Raw genomic sequence first — 12,325 nt, forward strand, 5'->3', positions numbered from 1 at the left:
ATGTATATGAAATGTATTACAAAGAAAAAGACGAATGTATATGAATTATCTCTGAATACTCAGCTTCAGAGCTAAGTAGACGAGAAGAATCTAGTAGTAATAAGTAAATCCAACAACAATTTCATGACAGGGCCTAACAAAAAAAAAATCGTTTTGAAAAAGCAATAACACTTGATACGGTTTTTAAAACATTTATTTAAACACAAGACAATGTTAATATAATTTCAATGCAATTGTTTATTATTTACAAATACATATACATATATACATAAATTTATATATATACACACACATATTTATATCCATTAACTTCTTATATACAAACTATTTAAGCAAAATGAGAGAGTTAAGTAAGAGAAGACATGTTGTGACATTGTATTGTAAAAATTGCCAACTTTATTTTAACAAAAATCAAAGACATATTTTTTTTGAAAATCAACAAATCGACTACTATTTATTATTAAAATTATGAAATATTAAAACTAAAATCACAAAAAAAAAATGTTTATATACAAATACAAATATATACACACTCTGATCTTTGAAAGGACTCTACTTCCATGATAAAAGAAACAAAACAAAAAAAAAACTTTCAATGATATATGTTAAAAAAATAACTAGAAAATAATGCCGCATAAGTCTATGCGTTTATAGAAAAAATGCTTTAAACCAACCTAAAAATGCAGATACCGAGAGAGACCAAGACCTCGTTGCATTATCAAAAAATAGTAATAATAATCGAATTATGCTAAAAATTATTACTACTGTTAAACAATCTGGGCCAAAATTCCATGTCAGTTCAATTTCCCAGTCACAAGACACAAGACACAGTTTAATGGACCGACTTTCTTTTTATTTTAAGAAAATTGGATGTTTGCAGTACCCCGTTTCTGATATAATAAAGATTTTATTTCATTTATTTCAAAAATGTCATTCTCATATACGTTCCCATGTGGTAAAATATTATTTTCATTCCAGCTGAATTTCATAGTAGTCAGAGTAATTTTCTATATTATGTAAACAAATGCATTAACATATGATCCTCTAACATTAAAAAAAAAAAACATTGTTTTGATAAAAAAAAATGAATATACAATGAAAAAGTTCGAAATAGGGTACTTCAAACATGTTTCTGTCAATGGCATATCTAAGGCATAATTGTGTTTTGATATTCAAACGCCAGTCAAATCACAATGGTAAAAAAACTACTAAGTTCATTGCCAAGTTGTTGTCAAAGGTAGTTTTCTTGGTCGACCTTATATAGGCCATGGTTCTGTCAAAATGTAACTAAGTGACCAAGTGTAACAATTTGATATTCTATTCTTTGGGTTTTGTAGAGAGCTTAGGATTAATGAAGACTTTATTAGAATAAAAAATTGAAAAATATCAAAATCGTGGACTGCCGTTCTGAAAACTTTTACTTTTACAAAAAACAAAGAATAAAAGAGCTGCCACCAATACCTTGTTAAATATTTTAAATACCCAGCAACATGAACCGAATAGCATATTACACGGCAATGTATGTAAACAAATTAACTTTGGCTTTACTATCAGGTTAAAAATAATGGATTATTACTATAAAAAGTCACACACAGCAAAATACCTTGTTTTCCTCATTACCAAGTAATGTCTAAGGGCAGTACGTGTCCGACCACAAATTTACTTGGAAACTAAAGGTGAGAATACATAAAAGTCTCTTTTGACTGGCTTAAGTCATCGGCTGGCTTTTTCGGAAAAAACGAAGTCAACCTAAAACTCCTTTGTTCCTCTACGAAGAAGCACACCGATGACTTAAGACAGCAGTCAAAAAAAGCCTTTTATGTGCTCTCACCTTAAGTAGTATGGGCATTAGCTTCAGATTCAAATATGAGGGATGAACATATCCAAAAAATTGCTATCTTATTCAAACTGAAAATCATTTGCTGTTTTTTGTCTACTGGGTGTTCAGCTAACTATATCCCAAAAACCGAGTGTAAATTAAACTGACCGAGTGTAAATTAAACTATTCATGTGGGAGATAGTTTCTTGCATAAATTCGATAATTTTATCTATAAAAATTACCAATAAAGAAAATGAATTAAGTAGAAATGTCCAATCAAAATTGAATATAAAATGAAGAAAACCATAAACTTAAGATAGAGTTCCGTGTGTTAGTTTTGTGTTGTGTTAAATGTTTAATGTTTCATATTAATAAGAGTAAAATTAAAATCCCAACACATTTCTAATTAATTCATTTTTGTGAAAAAAAAAATTATAATGAATAAAAGCTGCCTCAATTTAAATAAAAAACAAACAAAAAAAGAAAAACCAATATAAACAAAAAATTATAATAGACACATATACATACATATATTTAGCCATTTTTTGGCATCATATATAATATATATAAAGAAAAAAATGAACAGTTTTTTCGAAAACATTAAACAAACACCAATAACATACAACTTTATTCTCCAATTCTTAAATTTTAACAAACCAAAAACTATTTACAGAACAAAGTAAGAACATTTGTGTAGTTAATTAAAAAAAAAAAAACAAAAAATACAAACTAAAAAGAATAATGATAATATTACCACTAAAAACATTTTGCTGACTGTATTCCTTAGGCTTTTTACACCATTTATTGTAATACATATGCGTATATATACGATCTATACATATACTTATATGTATATTTGTATCTGTATATACTATATATGTACATGTAAGTCAAATCTGAATTTTACATATTTATAAGTCAACAAATCCTGCAAATTTATACATATTTTATTATGATTATTACTATACCAAGTGACAAACCAACAAATAAAAGACAAATATTATCGAATTGAATTACAAATATTTAAACAAAACGAAACAAAGCAAGATTGATTATCCCGTATTTTATAATTTGACGTTTTTATTTTATTTTTTGGTTGAGATATTTGGTTATTCCCACCTGTGATAGAGAATTTGATTTTTTGGTTAAAATTTGTAGATTTTTTGTACAAGGCTAAAACTATACAACATTTATTATTATTAGTTATACTCATTTTATTGCCCAGTTGACAATATTGCGCTGTTGTTTTTTGATGTAAAACCGACCATTGAAATCATCAGAACTCATATGCCTTTACATATCTAATTTTTGGATTTATTTATTAAAAAACAATATATTGTTCTTTATTTTGCTCTATTGCCAAAGTTTTGAGAGAAAAGCAAAACATTTACAATTCATTGAAATTGCTTACTTTTTTATGAGAAGTGGTTCGGTATATTTTGAAATTTGTAAAGCTTTAGTTTTATTAATTAAAATCGATTAAAATTACGGTTAAAACCTATTTGTTTACTAATCGGTCCCGTGATTTATTTTTAAAATAATTCCCCCTGAAATGTAATGGATAAGTAAGTTCCATATTAAAAGTTTTTATTAATAAAGATAACCTCAGTAACATACAGGGTGAGATAAGAAAAACTGCAACAAAATCAAACGCCATAATTTTTATTTTTTTTTTTAAATTTTATTTAATCAAAGCAAAAAATGTCGAAAATAGCATCAAATTTTAGAATAAGTTTAGATTTGTTCGAATCGGTCACTTTTGGCACCAATTATGGCCTTCAAACGCTGCCCGAATTTTGCTCTGCGGTATTTTGGCGAAGCGCTTCCTTGAGGTGATCGACACTTTGGTGCTTTTAGTGCCAACCTTGCTTTCTAAAATACTTCAGACACCATAGTCCATCGGATTGGTATTCGGAGATTTTGGTGGCCATTTGGCGCTGGAAATGAAGCGAGGAACCTCATTTTGTAACCATTCTTGGGTGGCGCGTGCTGAGTGAGATGGCGCTGAGTCCTGTTGGAATGTACAAGGTCTGCGGCCAAAAAGTTTGCGTGCCCAAGGCTTTAATACACCCTCCAGAATATTTTCGCGATAATATTCGGAATTTATTCTGATGCCACGGTCGATTAATATGAGCGGAGAGCGACCATTGCCTGTTACAGCTGCCCATACCATCACCGTGGCCGGCGCTTGATTTCTGGTGGCCAACAGAAGGTGCTTATTTTCAGCTGACCTCTTTGGCAGGTAAACACGATCATTTTGTTTGTTTACAAACTGCTGGAAAACGAAAGTTTTATCTTTATTGCCTATATAGTTTCGTGTTTCATAGTGAAACGACTTTTTCTTTTTTGACACATCACGCTGGTAACTGAACACTTCTTGTAAATTTTAAGCTATTCAAAATTCAGAACATTGTGAATAAAAAACAACCTTTGTGCCCCAATTGGCCTGTGGTATTCTAAGTTAAGGCAGGATCATAAAGACAAATATTATCGAAAAAGTAGCATAGAAAGCAATGTAGACATTGACCGAATGTTTAATAAATTAGGTTTACACAATCCATCCAATACAATTTTTTTTGAAATTTTTTATGATTCTTATTTACTTAGCAAAATATAAACGAGACAAAAAAAAAAAAAAACAAATTTAGCCACTATTTCTACCAAAAACAAAATTGCCAGAAATTTATTTAAAAAAAGAGCTACCAGCTCGAATTTCTATGACAAAGAAATCCACAACTAAAATCAATAGAACAATAAATAACAACAGAAAGATAAAGAATTGAAACCCCCAAAATTAAGAAAAATATATCCATATATATACATGAAATACATTTTCAAATTAAAATAAATACAAACTGTAGAAAGCAAAAATAAGATTAAACATTTTAAATAATAATCAATAATATTTATACGTATATAATACATATATAGTTAATATTGTATACACAGCATATATTATACATGTTTGATTCTTACTGTTTTAAGGAAATAACAAATAAAGCAAAAACAAACATATTACAAAAAAAGAAGCACCAGTTAAGAAAATAATTTTACGAATATTGATATATATGAGAACTATTGAAATCCGACAATGCTTTAATTTTACTTTTTTTGTAAAATGTTTATCAAATATTAACATTTACACACATCAAATACGTCTCTCACAAATTTTATGTCTTCCCAAAACTTAATGAAAATTTACAAAAATTTCCAGAACGAAACACAGAAATGCTCTGTTCACGACACCACACATACTCTACATACACACTATGTACAAGGAATGCCTTAATTTTTCAATTGGAACCCATTGGAATTAATGAATACTCCTTTGAATTTCGCAAACAAAGCTTACAGTACGTTTATATATATGAGGGTTAACCCACCGGATTTGGGTTTAAATTGTCATATCCATTACTTTTACTTCAAATAACTCCTCTCAAAGTAGGTTAACCCTACAAAAAGTTCTAACGTAAACATGGCATTAGACGCTTTCCAACGTTGATGAGCGATTTTAATGTTTTTCATATACCTACTTGCAAAAGAGAGAGAGACAGAGAGAGAGAACGTATGAAAACGTAGATAATGTTATCAAGATGAGGGGTTTTTGTGATTGAAAATCATCCGTCAAACCTCTATGCATATAAAAATGAGAATGTTTCAAACGACTTTTTGTTATGCTCACACCTCCATATGCATTTGGCAAATCCTTTGGGAAAAGTCGCGCTAGAATCGAAAATGTTCGTATGGTTCGCACGAATGACAATTTATCAATCACAATAAAATAGGCGTATTGTGATTGGTCAATAATCAGGATTGAGTCGGAAAAATATTTTATTAAAACGTTTACAGTATTAAAGTTAAACCCAGCGGTTTAATATTTCTGGAGGTTTGAGCTTATGTGGCTACATACAGGATGAGATGAAAAACTGCAACAAAATCAAACGCCATAATTTTTACATTTTTCGGAAATAGCATCAAATGTTAGAATAATTTTAGATTTGTTCGAATTGGTCACCTTTGGCACGAATTATTGCCCTCAAACGGCGAATGAAACCGTCACACGCTATCCGAATGTTGCTGTGCGGTATTTTGGCCCATTCCCGGCGAAGCGTTTGCTTGAGGTGATCGACACTTTGGTATTTTTTAGTGCCAACATTGCTTTCCAAAATACTCCAGACACAATAGTCCAACAGATTGGTATCCGGAACCATTTCTACTGATGTTGGTGTTTTCTTCCGTCCACTTCCTTGACGTCGGGCTACGCTACTAGTATCACGGTAACGAGCGATGGTACGAGACACAAAAGATTTATTCACATTTAAATGCTGGAGTGTTCTAACGATAGCCACTTGAATTCCATCACGAATAGAGACAATTGATGCCGAAAAATGACTGTTCTTGCTGTAATTTGTAGAAAGAGTAAAACTCGTTCGAATTCGAGCTGGAGTACCCTGGGAGCAAAAAAAAAAAAACGAACAAATTAAATTTTTGATGTCGCTCGAATGGAGCGAGCATGTTTTCCTCGTTTTTGAGTGCGAGCAAATTTTGTTCAAAATTGAGCAGATTCTACTCTTGCTGTTCACTTTTTTAGTCATTGTCATATCGTTGTTATATTTCTATGGGGTTTTTTTCCTTGCATGATCACCCCCCATCTTCCACCTTTGTTTTCACTCATTTACACTCTTAGAGCAAACTCTTGTTCTATTTTGAGCGATTCTGCTCCCATTCTAATTTTTTTAAACATTTGTGACTCGGGAGCGCTGCCGCACAAAACAAGAGCATAGACTCCGAAAAAACTCCCACTCTTCTAGCAATCCCGCTGGTGAACAATTTTCACTCCCGAGTGAAAATGATCAAATCTGTGCTATGAATTGTACCATATAATTTTTATGCCCTACCTTGAAAATTAATGTAAAATGTTTCGAAATTTAAAATTAGCTTTTTAAGAGCTCCTATGAGGTGAGGGCCATCTGCTGGCCTTTTGTGGATAAACGGGTTTTATGAATATGAATGAATGAATTCCATACACAAAAAATAGTGTTTTTTGATGCCACAACACAACAAGTTTGTTTCGAAATTCAAAGGAATTGGCGCAAACAATTGCCGTCTAATTATGGCCAATGAAACAAAAGTATTTTACGTGTATGTGTACATGTGTACATGGTTTCTTGTAACAAAATTATTTTTTTATTTGGAAAGTTTTAATTTTAAGTAAATATATATATAATATGGTTGTGATGTATTCCCGCTTTAATTTCGGAATCTATTTTAGTTGCTTTGTTTTTATAATTAATAACAACAATTTTAACACAATACATTGAAAACTCATACATACGAATACTATTTAAAAATAAGATCAATAAGAAAGAAAAATAAAAAAATATATATAATGAACTTAACAAAACTAAAAACCAAAGCTTTTCGAAATGAAATTGCACAATGTTTTATTGAACAATGTTTAAAGGACAATTCCAAAGTCACCTTTACCATTAAACAATGAACAACTAACTTTGTGTACATACAAACTGACATATGTGTGCCCTCCTAATAATTAAAACAAATAAAACACGAAATTATTAATCAATTTATTTATAATGTTCCGATTTTTTTGAAAAATACAAAAAAAAAAAAACAGAAAAAAGGAAGAAAACAAAGGAACAAAATATATTGCTCATTGTAAGTAAATAATAACTAAGTGGTGTTGGTAGTAGTTCATACCGTTATTTACAATTTCAAAACAACAACAAATTCACAAAATAATAAAAAAAAAACAAAGAGCATATATAACAAAAAACCGAAATCGTAAATAGGCAATGGGCAACATTTACAAATTAAAAAAAAACGCAAAATGCAAATACAAACTTTCAAAATTAATTTAAGGACAATTAACAAATGTTGTTGCCTAAAAGAGATTCTTAAATGAATAAAGAATTTTAATAATAACCGAACTACAATAACAAATCATATAATAAAACAAAAAAAAAAAAAAAAACATTTTTGAAAATCACAATTAACTGCAAATGCAATCAGGTATTTAATGACAAAAACAAAATAAACAACAAAAGAAAAACAAAAACAGATAAATCAAAATTTTTTCTTATTCACATTTTTTGATTTTACTTAAACAACAACTACATGATATTTATATTTTATAGAAATTTTCAAATTTTACATACATACAACAAAACCAAAAACCCATTTACTTACTATGTAGATTGAAATACCAAAAACCCAAAACAAAGAAAAATGGTAAAAAACTAAAAAAAAAAAAACAGAACTGTATACATAGTAAATAATATTAAATGAAAAAAGTTAATAAAACAATGAAAGTGGAAATCCAATCAATGCACTCTTTTTAACTGATCTTTATACAATGCTTTAAAGCCGATCCTATACAAAGAAAATGACAACACAAACACCAAGAAAAAACTTACCAATGACAAGATATAAATCAATGCTGATAAATTGTTCGAGATTAGTTGATCACTTACTAAAGACTAGGTACAATGTTAAATATCCTCAAACAGATTATGTATCAGTTTTTTTTTATGTTTTTAATGTTGTTTATAAACAAAGAAAAATCAATCAAATTCAAAACCGGACAAACATGTGCATAAAATTACTTATTTAAGTTCTTCAAAAGCAAAACAAGAATACATATACAGGGTGAGATAAAGGCTCCAGCCTCCAGAATATTTTCGCGATAATATTCGGCATTTATTCTGATGCCACGGTCGATTAATATGAGCGGAGAGCGACCATTGCCTGTTACAGCTGCCCATACCATCACCATGGCTGGCACTTGAGTTCTGGTGGCCAACCGAAGGTGTACATTTTCAGTTGATCTCTTTGGCAAGAAAACGCGATCATTTTGTTTGTTTACGAACTGCCGGACAACGAATGTTTTCTCATCGGAGAAAACCAAATTCGGCAGCTCACCACTTTCGGCCAAGCGAAGCAACTCTTTAGCTCTTTTGAGTCTATTTCCTTTCTGTTGCGGTGTAAGTTCCTGAACTTTTTGGAATATCAATGGCTTTACCCCGAACTCATTTTTCAATATTTGCCGAATGGAATATTGCGATATGTTCAGCTCACGATCCATTTTTCTGCCACTGCGACGCGGGTTTCGATCAAGTCGCTTCTTTGTTTCTCGAATCATTTCTGCTGTTGTTGCTGTTTTCTTCCGTCCACTTCCTTGACGTCGGTTACGCTGCCAGTATCACGGTAACGAGCGATGGTACGAGACACAAAAGATTTATTCACATTCACAGATACTGGAGTGCTCTAACGATAGCCACTTGTGGTTTTCCAGCCAAACATAAAGAAATCACACTATCACGCTTGATTTCCATCACGAATAACTTTTTTCTGGAAAATTCTCATTAAAATGCATTTTTACGCTTGTAAACAATACAATGAGCTGTCACTGGAATAATTTTAACAGATTTCGGGCGAGTGGCTTAGAAATGACAGCAGTCTAAAGTTGGTTGCAGTTTTTTTTCATCTCACTCCGTATGGTATCCACATGTTTCCGGCTTACTGCCATACCAATTAAAAGGGTGAAATAAATCTATTGTCCGGTTTGTCTGGGTCACAAGACAACAACATTCGAAGTATAAATTCGATACCCATACTTTTAAGTTCTGAGATCTTTTCGACCTCAGAGGTGTGACCCAAGTCATTCTGATATGTCTCGTCTAGCAGCTGTTGGAGCACACACGTATGACCTGCCAAAACCATACATTTAGCCACAATATACATAACTATATGGGTTAGAATTATTATGCGATCAGCCAAGGCCATATCAGACGTAACAGCCCGATTTATGTTTCCACCACTTAAATAGCCCACAATGATAATAGCTTTTAAAGAAGCTGAAGTCAAAGAAAAGGCAAATAAGTTCAACATTTTTATATCTTTCTGTTTTGTGATCAACTATTCTAGAAATTTTTTAATACTGTCAAATAATCAGAGTTCCCAATTCAAAGAAAAGAAAAACAGAAAAAAACGAATACAACTAAAATTATATAAATTACTTTAATGAAAAATCGTTAACATACTGACCAAAATATTGCAAAGTGGTATAATAATTTTGAAACCGAATCTATATATAGGACACAATGAAAAAAAAAAAAAATAGTAAAAACTCAATAATAATAATAATAATAATAATAATAATAATAATAATAATAATAATAATAATAATAATAATAATAATAATAATAATAATAATAATAATAATAATAATAATAATAATAATAATAATAATAATAATAATAATAATAATAATAATAATAATAATAATAAACCCACATATAAATAAAAACCGAAACTGTACTGTCGCCTTTTGAATTCCTTTTTTCATGGCATTGTTTTTATTTTTTTGTTTTAATAATTTAGACACTCACGAATTATACACAAATAACAGGTAAAAGGTGTAAGTTTCAATCAAAGTTCATTTTTAAGTTGAAGAAAACAACAAAAACATGAGCAAATAACGAAATAGTGAAATAGTTTAAAGACGCTTCTGACAATAAGCTTTGGCCACTTTTTATTTATTTTTTAAGACAAGAATAAAAAAATGGGAATTAAAATTAAAAAAAAAAAAAATACACAAATCAATTAGACAAAAAAATGAAAGAAATACAAAGAAATAAACAACAACAACAACTAACAAATGAAATGTTGCAATGAACCAATATTTTTAAATTTATTAAACAACAACAAATCTTATTAATATTCTTATAAAAATGGGAAATTTAAACTAAATCATATACACGAATTATTTTAAAATCATATATTTATGGATACGTATTAAAGGAAAAAAATCACAAAAACAAAAACATAATTCAAAACATGCTAATAGAATATTATTTAGGCGAATGTTGACAACAGACAAGCAACTGAAAACCAACAACAATTAAATAATAATAATACCAATACTAATAAATAGAGCATTTGAAGTTTAGAAGTTCTTATAAAAATTAACATATCAACAGTTTTTGAAGTAAAAACCCAAAATAGAGAAATTGTAAAAATATAACGACATCACACGTGTGTAGATTTTTTTCACTTTGCAGCAAAGTTTTCCTATATTCTGCAAAAATAGTAAAATAAACGCATAAAGTGGAAAGCCACAGCATTACCCGAAATAATTTGTATCTCTTGTGCCGGAATGGGTCGTTTTTAAAGTGTAAATTATGTTGCTCTAAGCATCGTTAATTTTCAAATTCCACATCCATCGCTTTGTTGATGTAATGACAGCGGGCTTTTCATTCTTATGCGTGGCGTACGCCTTCAATTTATCTGTTTTCTATCATATCCAAGACAAGAAAATCCAAAAAAAAAAAAACAACAATAATTATTTTCAAATTTTCAAAATTGCCAAAAACAGAAATAACAAATCTAAAGAGTATCGGAAACCCGAGAACAATGAATCCCAGCATAGGAACTATTTCGAATTAGAGTTTTAATGCTTAAAAAATTACAGTTTTGCTGTGTCTTAGTCCATGTTAAAACGAATTTATATATAAAGAAAAAAAAATAATAAATCAACAAAAAAAAATAATAACTTATATATTTGACATTTGTCGTCTTTATTTTAAGGAAATGCCTTTATTTTTTTTGTAATGGATAATTTTCGTTAGTTTGTTTTACAAAAAAAGGGGTTTGACTCAGTTTCTGTTCATTTTTTATTATAATTGTTTTGAAAGGAAAATATAAAAACAAAGGAAAAAATACTAGACACCAAATATTTTAAATAAAAAGAAAATTAAAAAAAAAAAACAAAAACCAAAAAAAAAAACGTTTATTGCAAATTTTTATGAAACATAACATAAATATTTTTTTGAAAGCGAAAGCAAAACTAAAAAAACAATGGTTTTACAAATGAAGTGTATTAAAACCACATAAAGACACAAGAAATATTGTCTTGTCTTTACTAATATTATATACATTAAAAAAAAAAACAAATATATATATTATATCTTTACATATTTTAAAAATTACATAAAAATTTAATTATACAAAAAATAAAAAGGAAAACCAAAAATACAATATACAGCCTCTCCTCCCCTCATATATTATATACATATAAACATACATATAGGAATGTGTATACATACATACACAAATGTATTCTTAACACTTTATGATTAACATTTGTAACCTTTGGAGAAAAAAATGTGTATTTGTTCCATATTTAAATATTAATAAAGTTGTATTCACTTAAAAGAAAAGAAAAAAACATTTGTGTTTCATTAAACTATGTATTCCAATTTATTAGCAAGACCATAAGTCGGATATTTATTAAATGGAGCGTTTGCCAGCAATATCTTTACCAGGGAGTACAACACATTTTTATAGACCAAGAATTGTGCCAAACTAGCATTTTCGCCTGCCAGCAGTTTATATAGAAATTGTAATTAACCAGTCGGAATAAATTTGAGTTTAGAAAAGCTACATTAAATTTCACGGCCAACCCGAATTACAACCTAGTATGTAAGT

The sequence above is a fragment of the Musca domestica genome, unplaced genomic scaffold (genome assembly GCF_030504385.1).
Source record: "Musca domestica strain aabys unplaced genomic scaffold, Musca_domestica.polishedcontigs.V.1.1 22, whole genome shotgun sequence".
Classification (NCBI taxonomy): Eukaryota; Metazoa; Arthropoda; class Insecta; order Diptera; family Muscidae; genus Musca; species Musca domestica.